The sequence below is a fragment of the Arvicanthis niloticus genome, chromosome 13 (genome assembly GCF_011762505.2).
Source record: "Arvicanthis niloticus isolate mArvNil1 chromosome 13, mArvNil1.pat.X, whole genome shotgun sequence".
In the NCBI taxonomy this organism is placed as follows: domain Eukaryota; kingdom Metazoa; phylum Chordata; class Mammalia; order Rodentia; family Muridae; genus Arvicanthis; species Arvicanthis niloticus.
In genome coordinates, this window is record NC_047670.1 from 5864706 (window position 1) to 5880696 (window position 15991).

A 15991-nucleotide genomic window follows, 5' to 3' on the forward strand; every position below is an offset into this window, starting at 1 on the left:
ATAATTAGTATTTTTCATCTGTGTTCATAACTTAGATTGATATAATCATTTTTAGGTTTCTTTGTTAGATTTTTAAAGTTTTTCTTTTTTTCTTTATTTTCTAAAAACATTGAAATACCCTAGCAATTACTCCTTGAAGATTTTTTTTACAGTTTATAAAATAACCAAATTTTTTCTTTTCTTAGGAATAAGGCTCCAGTTTCCATAAGCTTCCTATCATGACAATTTTACTTTGATTAATTAATTTAAAAAAAACAAATAACAACAACAAAAACTGATAAAACTGCCTAGCCCTAGAGGCTTTGCATATGTGGCTGCCATGTCACATGTGTGTCAGTCGGTGGCAAAATGGAGAGAAGCTATATCTATGATTAGTGTTCTGACCTATGACATCTGAACGATTAGTAGCCTAACATTCCCTGAAAAAAAAGAAGCCAGCTAGAGACCAAAAGTGTCTGGCCCCAGGGTATCCAGACAGAGAGCTAGCCTGAGATTGATCACCAGTCAGGTACCAGGCAGGCTTATACCGGCTCCCAGAACAAGAAGCTAGCTGGAGACTAGATCTCTCTCATCTGGGACCAGTCTGGTGCCAGGCAGACCTGGGGGGAGCAGACCATGCTCAACATGAACCCTTCCTGGCATTATGATTTGCAAGAGAAGCATAATACTCCCGAGACCACTCCTGACACAACCCCAGACACTCCGAGACCCCAGGTGCCACTAAAAGGAACAAGCAAATAGTGGAGAAATCAAAGAGAAGGAGAAACAGAAGGATCTAGGCACAATGAAAGGCAGAACTGGAGATTCAAGAGAAGTGACCAACAGCTTAATGTGAATAGCCAGTGATGCCACCCAGGATCATGGTGGGGTCCTGGCCTGTGCTGCCACGGGGCTGGGGTGTGTGTTGGGGGGATTCATGGCCACGAAGCAGTAGGAATCCTTTACCATCAAAGGCCAGGCAGATGGTCATGGTCTGGGCAGCCACCTGGGGACATATTAAAGAACCGGTCCTACCCCTCACCTGGACATTGTGAAGGAGGCCAGGAGAACTGACTCTGCTCTTCTGCCACAGAGCTGCAATACTGAGGAGAGCATGGGAAAGCTGGCCCTAACACTTGTCTTCCTGTGCTGGCATAGATGAGGGAGAGATACTCTATTCTCCCCTCCTCCTTTCCCTCCTTCCTCCACTATCTTCTTACCACTTCCTACCTGGCCCTGGTTTCATGGTAGTAAGAGAGCTGGCCCTGCACTTCACCAGCTGCATCACTCAGAGAGTGGGCCCTACACCTCACCTGGGCAGAAGGGAAGAGCTAGTCCTGGTTACAGGGATTGCTGGTGAGCTGGCCTTGAGGTCTTGAGATCCGTCTCAGGCCCAGATCCAGAGCTTTGAGTTGTCCCACCCTGTCATCTACCCAATGTTTGAACTGCTGGAAGGCATAAAGATCACACAGATCCAAAACTAGAGGATCTCCATGACACAGAGAAATGACAAGATATTGCATTGGGGTTCCAGAAAAATTCCAATGTTGATAAAGCAATTAGCCGAAGCCAGAGGCCCCTCCCAGACACCATTATAGTGAACATTTGCAATGAAAGAAGTATAGACAAAAATGGAATACTATGGGTCTGGGTGTGACACACTATAGCTTCCACAATGAGATGTTTTTCTCTGTCTTTAGGTTGCAAGGGGGTGGGTACAAGGATATGGGGATAGGAGTACAATTAAGTTGCCTGAGGCAAAATTCACAAAGAACCAATAAAAATTTTAAAGTTATAAAATTAATAGTATTTTATGAAAAGCATTTATTTTAATATTTTGCATATGCTTCTTTATATAGTTTTCATATTTTCTAACTGCCCAAAATATTTTCTCCAGCCTTCCCACAGCGTGATAGTTTTAAAGTGTGTCTCAGTCTGTGAAAACCATACCTCTGAATAACTTTGTCAGGGACTGTCATTCCTTTCATTCTTTTCAAAATCATATTAAATTATGCATTTTAGTTTCAAAGAGGCAAGATGTAGGAGAGTGTTATGGCTTCCTGTGATGGTAGACAAATCATTTATAATCATATCCTATTCTCTGCAACCTGTAAATGTATTATAGAATATATTTCAAAATGAAAGTTGCAGATAGGATTAATTTGCTTATTAATTGGCCTTAAGAGAAATCACATTGAGTTGTCTAGACAACTTTAGCATAATCAGAAATGCTTACAAGGATTTCAGGGAAACCCAGCAGGGCAGGATCAATGCTGGGGAGAAGGGCTTGGGTGGCCATTACCAGCTTTAAAGAAGGAAGAAGACAGAGAGCCAGGAAATGTGACAGGGGCCAGAGCCAAATAATAAGGAGTTATTCCCAAGAGCTCTGAGGAAACCACCATTCTAGCATCATGTTTTTAAGATTTCCAAACCATCTCGGATTTCTAACTTAAACAATCACATAGCAAGTTTTGCTACTGATCTAAGTTTGTAGACTGGGGAATGGACTTTGAACTCAGAGAACACTGACCAAGTCAAAGGCTTGCATGTGAGGCTTGTTCATATGTACTTGTGGTTCACACGCACATACTGTGTAGAGTATGCATCCTACAGCAAGGAACTTTGGTTAACTAATGTTTCAGTTCCTCACTATTCAGGTGATACATTAATAGTTGTACTAGGGAGATAATTGTGAAGAAGACTGTGCATGATCCGTGATAAGTCTTGGCTAATGTTTAGTGTACAATAGTTATTAAAAATTACAAAAATGAATATTCCACTTACTTATCTAATCATCATGGTTATATTTGTACATCTTTCTCATTCTCTTTCATTAAATTTGTCTAATTTCCATTTAATTTTCCTGTAGACTGATTAATTTGTTTTCATTCTTATTCACCATTAAATGAAGAGTTGTTTTCAATGATTTGTAATGATTGTAAATTCTCTGGATTAAAAATACCTTTGCAAAATTTTGCTTTGTTTTACATTTAATAAAGTAATAGTTTTGGAATGATCTTACAGTTACTGATAAAGTTTAAATGCTTAAAGAAATCTTCAACTAATTAGCAATCCACTTAGAAAATTGACTAGTATTACAACCTGTCTTTCTGTATTTATAAAATATTCATGAAATATTTTTGGACATTTTTGGCAAAACAACTTTTTTTGTTTTACCAGTATTTCAACTTCTAATAGATTACTTATAATTCTTAAAAAAGAAAGTCTCTTGTATTTGCTTCTTGAAGTAGAAACTTCTAGTTTCTTTGGAAAGTTAGTTATGTCAAAAGATGTTTTGCTGGGTCACACACAGGAAAGAATGTTTCCATAAAGCAGACCCAGTGAAAGAATGTTGTGATATAATAAACATGTAAAAGGATGCATGATGAAGACTTCATCATGACCCCACAGATGGTGGAAGAGAAACACTGAGCATTGGTTTGGTTTACTCTGCCTCACTATTCTAGACATGCATGTATTGGTTTGCCTTACATAATAGCTTTGCTGAGTTCAACTTGCAATAACTCTATCACTTAAAGAAACCTGCCCAAGAACTGCTCGTGAGGTTCCTCTGGCAGCTTGCTGCTTCTGCTACCTTTCCTCAGGCCAGTTGGTGACCTTTGCAGTTTCTTCAGGATTGAACTACAGTTGCTGGTTTGTGTCTAGTGTCTGCCTGCCTAGAGGACTGGTCTGCAGTTGCTGAATTGTATTTGGTGTTTACTTTATTTGGGACTGAATTGTTGCCCCAAAAGATTGACTTTGCCCCGAAAGCACTATTGCTGAACAGGTCCACTTCCCCTATATCCTAATCGCTTTTCTCTCCTACTACCTCTGCTGGGTGGCTAGAGAAAGAGTTGAACCCTTATTAAAAGTAGATTTCAAAAATCTAATGCCTATAGTTTCTACTTTTTCTGATTTAGCCTGAATCACTAGTAAACTAAAATCATCTTTTTTTTTTCATTTCTCTTCACATTCTTAAAACTTTTATTTCATTTTATTTTATTGTATGTTGTTAACTGTATAAAGGATGTCATCTCATCACTTAAAACTTCATTAGTCCCCTCAAGACATTCGTATTGAAAACAATTTTGATTTACATAAGCATCAGCTTGTGCTTTACCTTGCATTTGCACACAAAAACCATGCCCTAGATTTATTTATTTTTATTTTTGTTATTCTCTTTTTTGTTATTTCTCTATATGCATAAACATCATGCACTAAGATTACAAAATAATGAATTATATCAATAAATATGAGGCATTTTGGTACAGGTTCACAGCATCTTCATTTCTTCTCCTATTTCTCACCTAACATGTTTTATACATATTTATAGGGATTTGTGGTGACATATTTTCATATTTTCATAGGAAGACCATTGTCCTCTATTTTCTTTTAAAAGCAAACACTGTTCTTTGAAGCATGGAGATAGTATTCTCAGTTTGCTTCCTGGTACAAATTTTGGATCTCCAAGGACAGTTAGAAGACAATAATGATAAAACAATATATTTCCATTGTCTATCACATATGAATGGAAACTACTGAATTTCTTAAAATATGTCATATGTAGGTTACTTATCCAAGGCTTTTTGCATTAAATTCCAGCATCAGTTCTCCCAGTTTTACTCTATTCTGTGTGATGATGTTGATATATTGTCAGGTGACATAGAAACAGCCATGTCAGGGCTGCTGTGCAGATGACTTATTAGATGTATTTGATTCTTGAAATTGGTACAAACATTGTATGGGCAACTAAAGTATATTTTTAAAAGATAGCTTCTTGGTTTACATTTTATTTATTCTTTGAGAATTTCATACATGTATACAATTCATGTGTACATGACTAAGTATAATAATATCTACTCTCTCCCAACTCTCTCAGAATTCACCCAACATGTTGCTCTTCTCTTTTAAGCTTTTACTATTTTTTTAATTTTTAGATTTATGTATTTTGTTTTATGTGTGAGTGGTTTGACTGCATTTATGTCTGTTTACCACATGACTTCAGGAAAAGGCCAGAAGAGGACTTCAGTTCTCCTGGACCTGGAGTTATGGATGGTTGTGAGATGCCATGCGAATGCTGCGAACTGAACTCAGGTCCTCTGCAAGAGCATCAAGAACTCTTAACCTTTGAACCATCTCTCCAGACTCAAGCCTTTTATTTTTAATTATATATGTATATGCATATGTCTTCTGGTGTTTCAGTTTTTGCATGTATGTGCAGAGTCCAAATAAAGGTGTTAAAATTCTTGGACCCAGAGTTACAGACAGTTATGAGCCACCAATTTCAATGTTTAGTATGAAACTTAAGTCTCCTGTAAGAATACATGCTCTTAACTCCCAAGCCATCCATCCTCTGCCTCTCCAGCTTCTCTTCTTCTTGCATTTAAAAAAAGCCAACCCACTGTCCATCTGTGCTTCCCATATAGTATAGGGCCGTCCACTGGAGTGCATCTCTACTCCAAATTTGTATTCTGGTTTTGCTTCACATAAAGCAGTAAGAATAAATATGGTTACAATAGATCAGACTTGTCCTTGAGTACACTCTGGAAACACTTTTGCTCTTAAAGGAAATATTTTTTTATCTTATCTTAAATCAAAATACGGACAAAATATAATAACACTTTTACTTCATACACAAACATATAAATTATGATATTACACTTAAACTATTCCATAAATTTTGGGGGCCAATCTAGGATTACAAATAAGTTTGTCTTTTTGCTATATAAAGAAATGCTGGCTAGATAAATGGAATATATATATATATATATATATATATATATATATATATATGATATATATATGATATGTATGTGTGTGAGTGTATACATATATAGAAAAATGTATCTATATATATGGATATACATAAAACATATGTTCTTATTTTTGTTCTTATGCCAATAATAAAAGAAAATTTGGTTTTTAGAGGGAAATGTGTTCTTACTCTAATTTGTGCTTTAAACAGGAAATTGTCTGTATGCTAAAGTGTTACACAGCCATCAAATAAAGCGTTATTCGATTTCTGCCTCATTAAGATGACTAGTCTTGTTTATATCTGGTCTAGCTAGAGCAGAACCACAGAGAGCACAGGACTTAGTAACAAGTAACCATGGAAACCAAAGTCCATATGTGTTTGCACAGAATGAAGGAGCTTACATCAGGATGGAATTTTATTTAAATTAAATTTTATGATTGTTTTATCAGTTCAGGTTCTCTAAAGAATTTTAAAACATTCCTTGTGCCAATAGGTTATCTGTAAGGTTCAGTAATCATGTTTTCCATCAGAAATTGATGAAATTTTATGGACTTGTTTTCAAGGTTTTACGAATAAGAAATAGGGAAGTTGAAAACATTTTTAAGGTACATAATAAAGGTTCTTTACTTGCTATTAACCTGGAGAAGATGATCCTGAGGAAAGGATAGCCAGCATCCTGCAATTAGGCAACCTTACCCTCAGACAGAGTCATTAATATGTATGTGCAGCTCCTTTTCAAAGGAGAGTGGTGAACACTACAGAGGACATATTTTAATATGTAATTTAGACACAAATACACCTATGGTATTTGTATACACGATAAATATAGCAATAGTGCATCTATAAAATTAATTCAAATATATTCCATCAGAGAGAACAAAAATTTAGGTGACCGAGGTGTGTCCTCCAGACATGTTCATAGAAGAATGTTAAAAGTCAAAGCTGAGGACCATGCGTCTGTGAAGAGCACCACTGGTCATTTCTAGATCCCCAAACATCACTAGATCTAGACAAGGCACTTTTCTGAAAGTCTAAGAAGGGTGAGCTATCTGTATCCCTTCAACATTTTTTCTCTGAACAGCACTGACACTTTTTTTGCTGGCAACAGAATAAATTTTGATAAAACTGTTTCTCAGCCTGAAAAATCCTTGTTAATGTTTGAGAGAGAAACTTGACAATAGGACCATATTAGGGACCAGAAAGGAATGAGTCTTTGGAAGGTCCCTATGAGACTCCGGTGCACTCACTGCTCAGGGCACAGAGACTAACTTCTGCAGAGGTTTTGACTTGCATTTTTCCAAACATCTTTGATGTTTCCGAGACAGGTTTGGCAGACACATGGAAGTCTAACTCATAGCTCATTGACAAAACTGATCTCTTGGTTGGAGTTCTATGACAGATAACAGTAACTTGGGTACTAGAAGGGTCTTGTCACTGGACACCAATACAGAGTTGTCTAACAGATGTTTGGAATACTCTTTTGGATTCTGTGTAGAAAGGATAAAACAATACAATTCTTGTCCTTGCAGATCCTAACGTGTTACTTAAACCCTTAACCAAAATGAAGACTAAGCAAGCAAGGAGGACAAAACGAAAACTAGAGACTCAACGAGGAAGTAGAGAAAGGTAAGTGTTAGAGTCTTTAACTGAAATGTCACAGCATGTTTCTTTTTAACTTTTGTCTTGACGTGTGGCTTTAAATTGAGAGACATGAACCTTTACTAGATGGAGCCTGACTGAGGAAGAGGTTACAATGAACAGGACATTGAAGTTCATCCCACCCTGTTTCCAACCTGAGATTTCTGGTTCCTAATGAGTGGCCACAAGAGCACCTGATCTCCTCAGACTCCTATTGCCCCGTGTTCCCCAACCTGGCAAATCCCTCAGAAGCCAAGAGCCACCAAAGAATCATTTTTCCCTAGTTCCATTTCAGAAGGAGTTATTCTGAATAAAGAATATGTATAGATAGGATAAGAAAACTAGAGAATACTTGAAGGAATAGAAACTGAAATAATGTTTTTTATGGACAAATAAGATTTCAAAAACCAAAGCACTTTATTCTCTTAATGCTCTTATACACATTTTTAAAGTGTTGTTATGAAACAATAATACACTTCCATGACATAGAAATTCAAAACCTACATCTGCTGAAAAAGACTTCAGAAACTTGGGATTTCATTGAACCAGAAACAGATGTTAAGACAATTATTTTCTTGTTATGTTGGATGTTTATGCAATGCTCGCCTAAGAATTGAATACTTTAATATTTTGTGCCCAGGATTGTTTTCCATAGTAAGACAATGAGAACAAGGATGTAAACATGCTGAAGACGTATAATTAGGCATCGTGGTGCTTTGCTGATGCTATTTTTACGAATCCCAAACTCCAAGGCTAGCTATATTTTAAATGTTCCTCCCTTCACAATGCAGTGCTATTAATTTAAACATTCTTTGCCACTATATACTTCTTGGAATAAATCAAGGAAACCCAAATTAGACTTCATTGTCTTGGTGAAAATAACATCATAGCACTAAATTTCAGTTTTCACTGAATTCTCACTGAGCCTCAGAATATGTTGGCCAATTCCCACTTTACCTAATTCGCAAAAACATCATTTCTAAATTTCTGTTCCTTCTAAAGTGTTCTTTACTACATAATAAATTAAAAACTAGTGATGGTAGATTGCACTTGTCCATTCAGTCTTGTCATTATTTTGTCCCATTGTTACCCAATTGTGTATTCCACTTCTCTGAATTAAGTTTTCGATCAAGTTTATCAGCTACAGAACTGGCCAGATATGGGCATTGGATAATAACAATCCAGTGCCAAGGTACTGAAACGTTTTCATATCGGGGATCTAGGTAAAATGCACAGATACACATGGATTTGTGTTATTTGCAGATTACACTGTGAAATTATCACATTGTTCTAACACATTTGACGACTTATCTCTGTATTTCTGTGAATCCTTATTTCTTTCATCTTTCCTTCCTTTTTTATACAAAGTAGCAGCTCAGAAGAGTTCTGGGAGTTCCTTCCTAGAGAGAACATTTTGCAGTTTGTCATTGCATTGCTGTATTCCCTCACATCTAGCAAACCCCTTCAGTGTTAATAGAATTGGGGAGAACTTCAAATTTCCAGCTATATCAACTCTAAACTTTGATCCCACCTTTCCTGAGCTTCTACGAACTTGTTACTAGGTGTAGCAAAAGTATCACAAATACCATCAGGTTACCTATTAGATTTTTGATTTTTTTTAAGTTAGGTATGTATTCAAATAGTTGTATGCACATTTATATTAAAATAAAAAATAAGTTAAACCAGTAAATGCCTACTAAAAACTCAATTCAAATATTGTAAGTACTGCAACAAATCCAGAAGGTTTTACAAAATCCTTTGAAGGTCTAAAATAAAATTTGCATTTGCTCTACTGACTTGAGTTTTCCTCATTTGGGAAAGCTTCAAATGCTTGTCAATTTCAGACAACTTCTTTCTGGAATGCTTCTGTTATGAACGCTGCTTGGTCTTTATTAATAAGTTGCCCTTGATGTTTAAATTAATCTGAATTTATTTGTCTACACATATGCTGATTTATAAATCATTTCAAATTTGGAGCTCAAATTTAATAACCATAAATTATCTAAGATTATGTTAATTTCTAAATAAGATAATCTGATGAAGACAAAAACCCTTCTCAAATATAATCAACTGACATTCAAGAATTTAATTTGAGTTATAAAATCTTTTTAAAGAAAAAACACTACTTTTTACTAAAGAAAAAATTCTACTCTGAGCCATCATACAACTTCTTTCTAAAAATGGCAAAACTGCATAAACAAGTCTACTCGGGGAATTGAGAAAAATCCACAATGAAAGGCAAATCCTTGGCCAGCAATGATTAAAATGACCCACAAAATATTCCAGACATGTTACAGATGGGCATTCACTAATCAATGTGTGGAGAAGAACCTATGTCAAGTAAGAATGTTCTCTTACTTATGATAGCTCAACTTAATAATTATTTTTATATTATGATGATGATGATGTAGAATAGATGCTTATTCAGCAGAAACTGCATTTCTAGCTTTGAAGTTCTGTCTCTTCCTGGGCTAGTGACAGTAGCTACTCTGGTAACATCTATATGGAGCCACACCCTCGACCACACAGGATAGCAAGCATCGGCACTGTGTGCGGTATGGCTCAGTGCCCGGGGGCAGGTCTCTTATGTGCAGCTAATGCACGGATGAGTCAGGCGGCTTTCATGAGGCGAGCGCGTTGAGTGTTCAGGACATACTCTTGTGTACCCAGGAGCTTGGGGTTGGCCAGCGTCTTAAATTTAAAGTTAGAAATTTTCTGGAAATAAAAGCTGTGGAGTGTGGGACTCCCTCCTTTCCCCTTCTGTTCTTTTGTCTTGGATCTCACCAACTGCAGCTGACTTGACCAAATCAAGCACTAAATTCCTGTCTCCTTGCCTGAATAAAAGATGTTAAATGTCCCTGTGACTCTAGTCCCTGTGACTCACTTCTCTCTGTCCATTTCTCCCCACATCATTTGCCCCCCACAAATTAGCAAATGACCATAAAGGTCAAAGCATGGTGCTGAATAGCCATGATTTCTGAGGCTGCTGATGTTTGTATTTGTTGTTTGATTTTATTCTTTGAGAATCTGGCCTCTCATTTTCTGCTTTTATTTTTCTTTTTTTTTTTTTTTTTAAAGTTTGTGAATTTGTTTATTAGGAGCATGTAGTAGTTTTACTGTATTAACAAATGCAGTATATATCCACTTTAAGCCATTTAATTCTTGAAATATATTCACTATCTAGTATATATATATATATATATATATATATATATATATATATATATATACTATTTCTTTAAAATACATTTCAGATTTTATCCCCTCACCCCATTTCCCCCACCACCCAGGAACCCCCTATCCCATTCCCCCTCCTGCCTCCACAAGGGTGTGCCCTCACCTACCCTCGAATTCCTCCCCGCTCGGGGTTCAGCCTTCATGGGACCAGGGATCTCCTCTCCCACCCATGCCTGACAAGGCCATCCTCCTCTAAGTATACAGCTGAAGTCATGGGTGCCTCCCTTTGTGCTCCCAGGCTGGTGGTTTAGACCCTGGGGAGCTCTGGTTGGCTGGCACTGTTGCTCTCTTCTTGGGGAAACCAACCCTTTAAGCTCCTTCAGTCCTCTAACTTCTTCATTGGGAACCCTTGATCGGATCAATGGGTAGTTGCGAGCATCTGCCTCTGGCTATGTCACACTCCGGCAGACCTTCAAGGAGACAGCTGCATCAGGCTCCTGTCAGCATGCACTTCCTGACATCCATATCTGCATCTATCTTTGGTGACTGTACATGGGACAGATATCAAGGTAGAGTGGTCTCCCAATGGCCCCTCCTTGACTTTCTGTCCCACACTTTGTCACCGTATTTGCTCTCTTGAGCATTCTGTCACTCCTTCCAAGAAGGACTGAGGCATCCACACTTGGTCTTCCTTCTTCATGAGCTTCATGTGGTCAGTTAGTTGAATCTTGGCTATTTCAAGCTTTTGGGCTAACATCCGCTTATCAGTGAGTAAATACCATGTGTGTTCTTTTGTGATTGGGTTACCTTACTCAGGATGATATTTTCTAATTCCATCCATTTACCTAAGAATCTCTTGAATTCATTATTTTTAATAGCTGAGTAGTACTCCATTGTGTAAATGTACCACATTTTTTGTATCCATTCCTCTGTTGAAGGACATCTTGGTTCTTTCCAGCTTCTGGCTATTATAAATAAGGCTGCTATGAACATAATGGAGTATATATCCTTGTTATATGTTGGAGCATCTTCTGGGTATATGCCCAGGAGTGGTATAGCTGGGTCCTCAGGTAGTGCTATGTCCAATTTTCTGAGGAACCGCCAGACAGATTTCCAGAGTGGTTGTACCAGCTTGCAATCCCACCAACAATGGAGGAGTGTTCCTCTTTCTCCACATCCTCACCAGCATCTACCAACACTTGAATTTTTTATCTTAGCCATTCTGACTGGTGTGAGGTGGGATCTCAGTGTTGTTTTGATTTGCATTTCCCTGATGACTAAGGATGTTGAGCATTTCTTAAGGTGCTTCTCAGCCATTCAAGTATCCTCAGTTGAGAATTCTTTGTTTAGGTCTGTATCCCATTTTTTGTTAGGGTTATTTGGTTGTCTGGAGTCTAATTACTTGAGTTCTTTGTATATATTGGATATTAGCCTTCTATCAGATCTAGGATTGGTAAAGATCTTTTCCCAATCTGTTGGTTGCCGTTTTGTCTGATTGACAGTGTCCTTTGCATTACAGAAGCTTTGCAATTTTATGAGGTCCCATTTGTCAATTCTTGATCTTAGAGCATAAGCCATTGGTGTTCTGTTCAGGAACTTTTCCCCAGTGCCCATGTGATGGAGATCAAGGATCTTCCTCACTTTCTCTTCTGTTAGTTTCAGTATACCTGGTTTTATGTGAAGGTCCTTTATCCACTTGGACTTGAGCTTTGCACAAGGGGATAAGAATGGATTGATTTGCATTCTTCTACATGCTGACCTTCAGCTGAACCAGCACCATTTGTTGGAAATGCTGTCTTTTTTCCGGTGGATGGTTTTAGCTCTTTTGTCAAAGATCAAGTGACCATAGGTGTGTGGTTTTATTTCAGGGTCTTCAGTTCTATTCCATTGATCTTTCTGCTTGTCTCTGTACCAATACCATGCAGTTTTAATCACTACTGCTCTGTAGTACCGTTTGAGGTCAGGGATAGTGATTCCCCCAGAAGTTCTTTTATTGTTGAAAATGGTTCTCGCTATCCTGGGTTTTTTGTTGTTCCAAATGAATTTGCAAATTGCTCTTTCTATTTCTATGAAGAATTGATTTGGAATTTTGATGGGTATTGCATTTTACCTGTAGATTGCTTTTGGCAAGATGGCCATTTTTACTAAGTTAATCCTGCCAATCCAGGAGCATGGGAGATCTTTCCATCTTCTGAGATCTTCTTCTATGTCTTTCTTCAGAGACTTGAAGTTCTTGTCATACAGATCTTTCACTTGCCTGGCTAGATTCACTCCAAGATATTTTATATTACTTGTGACTATTGCGAAGGGTGTCATTTCCCTAATTTCTTTTTATCGTTTGAGTAGAGGAAGGCTACTGATTTGTTTGAGTTGATTTTATATCCAGCCACTTTACTGAAGTTGTTTATCAGGTTTAGGAGTTCTCTGGTGTAAGTTTTAGGGTCACTTAAGTATACTATCTTATCATCTGCAAATAGTGAAATTTTGACTTCTTCTTTTCCTATCTGTATCCCTTTGACTTCCTTTTGTTGTCTAATCGCTCTGGCTAGGACTTCCAGTACTATATTGAATAGATAGGGTGAGAGTGGGCAGCCTTGTCTAGTCCCTGATCTTACTGGGATTGCTTCAAGTTTCTCTCCATTTAGTTTGATGTTGGATACTGGCTTGCTGTATATTGCTTTTACTATGTTTAGGTATGGGCCTTGAATTCCTGACCTTTCCAAGACTTTTATCATGAAGAGATATTGACTTTTGCCAGTAGCTTTCTCAGCATCTAGTGAGATGATCATGTGATTTTTTTCTTTGAGATTATTTATGTAGTGGATTACATTGATGGATTTCCGTATATTGAACCATCCCTGCATTCCTGGGATAAAGCCTACTTGATCATGATGGATGATTGTTTTGATGTGTTCTTGGATTCGGTTTGTGAGAATTTTATTGAGGATTTTTGCATCAATATTCATAAGTGAGATAGGTCTCTAGTTCTCTTTATTTGTTGGATCTTTGTGAGGTTTAGGTATGAGCGTAATTGTAGCTTCATAGAATGAATTGGGTAGTGTTCCTTCTGTTTCTATTCTGTGGAATAGTTTGAAGAGAATTGGTATTAGGTCTTCCTTGAAGGTCTGATAGAATTCACTAAAACTGTTTGGTCCAAGACTTTTTTTGGTGGGGGGGATTTTAATGACTGCTTCCATTTCTTTAGGGGTTATGGGAGAGTTTAGATGGTTTATCTGCTCCTTGTTTAACTTTGGTACCTGGTATCTGTCTAGAAAATTGTCCATTTCATCAAGATTTTCCAATTTTGTTGAGTATAAGCCTTTGTAGTAGGATCTGATGATTTTTTTTTAATTTCCTCAGTTTCTGTTGTTGTCTCCCTTTTCAGTTCTGATTTTATTAATTTGTATACTGTTTCTGTGCCCTTTGATTAGTCTGGCTAAGGGTTTATCTATCTTGTTGATTTTTCTCAAAGAACCAGCTCTTGGTTTTGTTGATATTTTGTATAGTTTTTTCTGTTTCTACTTGGTTGATTTCAGCTCTGAGTTTGATAATTTCCTGATGTTTACTCCTCTTGGGTATATTAGCTTCTTTTTGTTCTAAAGCTTTCAGGTGTGCTGTCAAGTTGTCAGTGTATGCTCTCTCCAGTTTGTTTGTTTTTTTAAGCACTTAGAGCTATGAGTTTTCCTCTTAGTACTGCTTTCATGGAGTCCCACAAGTTTTGGTATGATGTGTCCTCCTTTTTATTAAATTCTAAAAAGTCTTTAATTTCTTTCTTTACTTCTTCCTTGACCAAGTCATCACTGAGTAGAGCATTGTTCAGTTTCCACGTGTATGTGGGCTTTCTGTTGTTTTTGTTGTTATTAAATACCAGCTTTAGTTCATGGTGGTCTGATAGTGTACAAGGGATTATTTCAATCTTTTTGTATCTGTTGAGGCCTGTTTTGTGATAAATTATATGGTCTATTTTTGAGAAGGTACCATGAGGTGCTAAGAAAAAGGTATATTCTTTTGTTTTAGGATGAAATGTTCTATAGATGTCAGTTAAATCCATTTGGTTCATAACTTCTGTTAGTTTCGTTGTGTCTCGGTTTAGTTTTTGTTTCCATGATCTGTCCATTGCTGAGAGTGGGGTGTTGAAATTCTCCACTATTATTGTGTGAGATGCAATGTATTCTTTGAGCTTTAGTAAAGTTTCTTTTATGTATGTAGGTGCCCTTTCTTTTGGGGCATAGATGTTCAGAATTGAGAGTTTTTCTTGATACATTTTTCCTTTGATGAGTATGTAGTGTCCTTCCTTATCTTTTTTGGTTACTTCTGGTTGAAAATCAATTTTATTTGATATTAGAACAGCTACTCCAGCTTGTTTCTTAGGGCCATTTGCTTGGAAGATTGTTTTCCATCCTTTTACTCTGAGGTAGTGTCTGTCTTTGTCACAGAGGTGCGTTTCCTATATGCAGCAAAATGCTGGGTCCTGTTTATGTATCCAGTCTGATAGTCAACATCTTTTTATTGGAGAATTGAGTCCATTGATATTGAGAGATATTAAGGAAAAATGACTGTTGCTTCCTGTTATTTTTGTTATTAGAGGTGGAATTATGTTTGTGTAACTATCTTCTTTTGGGGTTGTTGGAAGACGACTTTCTTGCTTTTTCTTGGTTGTAGTTTCCCTCCTTGAGTTGGAGTTTTCCATCCATTATTCTTTGAAGTACTGGATTTGTGGTAAGATATTGTGTAAATTTGGTTTTGTCATGGAATATCTTGGTTTCTCCATCAATAGTGATTGAGAGTTTTGCTGGGTATAGTAGTCTGGGCTGGGATTTGTGATCTCTTAGGGTTTGTATAATATCAGTCCAGTATCTTCTGGCTTTAATAGTCTCTGGTGAGAAGTCTGGTGTAATTCTTATGGGTCTGCCTTCATATGTTACTTTGCCTTTTTCCCTTACTGCTTTTAGTATCTTCTCTTTGTTCTGTATATTTGATGTTTTGATTATTATGTGACAGGAGGTATTTCTTTTTTGGCCTAGTCTATTTGGGGTTCTGTAGGCTTCTTGTATATTTAAGGGCATCTCTTTCTTTAGGTTACGGAAGTTTTCCTCTATAATTTTGTTGAAGATATTTACTGGCCCTTTAAGTTGGGAATCTTCACCCTCATTTATACCTATTATCCTTAGGTTTGGCCTTCTCATTGTGTCCTGGATTTCCTGGATGTTTTCTGTTAGGAGCTTTTTGCATTTCACATTTTCTTTGACCGTTGTGTTTATGTTTTCCATGGTATCTTCTGTGCATGAGATTCTCTTTTCTATCTCTTGTATTCTGTTGGTGATGCTTGCATCTATGACTCCTGATCTTTTTCCTAGGTTTTCTGTCTCCAGGGTAGTCTCCCTTTGAGATTTCTTTATTGTTTTTACTCCCATTTTTAGATCCTGGAAGGTTTTGTATAAT

General features: G+C 37.1%; 1 non-coding gene across 1 annotated transcript; it reads left to right on the plus strand.

The window, feature by feature from the left end:
- Window positions 1-286: 286 nt before the first annotated feature.
- LOC117719426 (small nucleolar RNA SNORA17) lies at window positions 287-417 on the plus strand. The gene has a single exon (XR_004608160.1). It is a non-coding gene; the product is annotated as a small nucleolar RNA SNORA17 (small nucleolar RNA).
- Window positions 418-15991: the final 15574 nt, after the last annotated feature.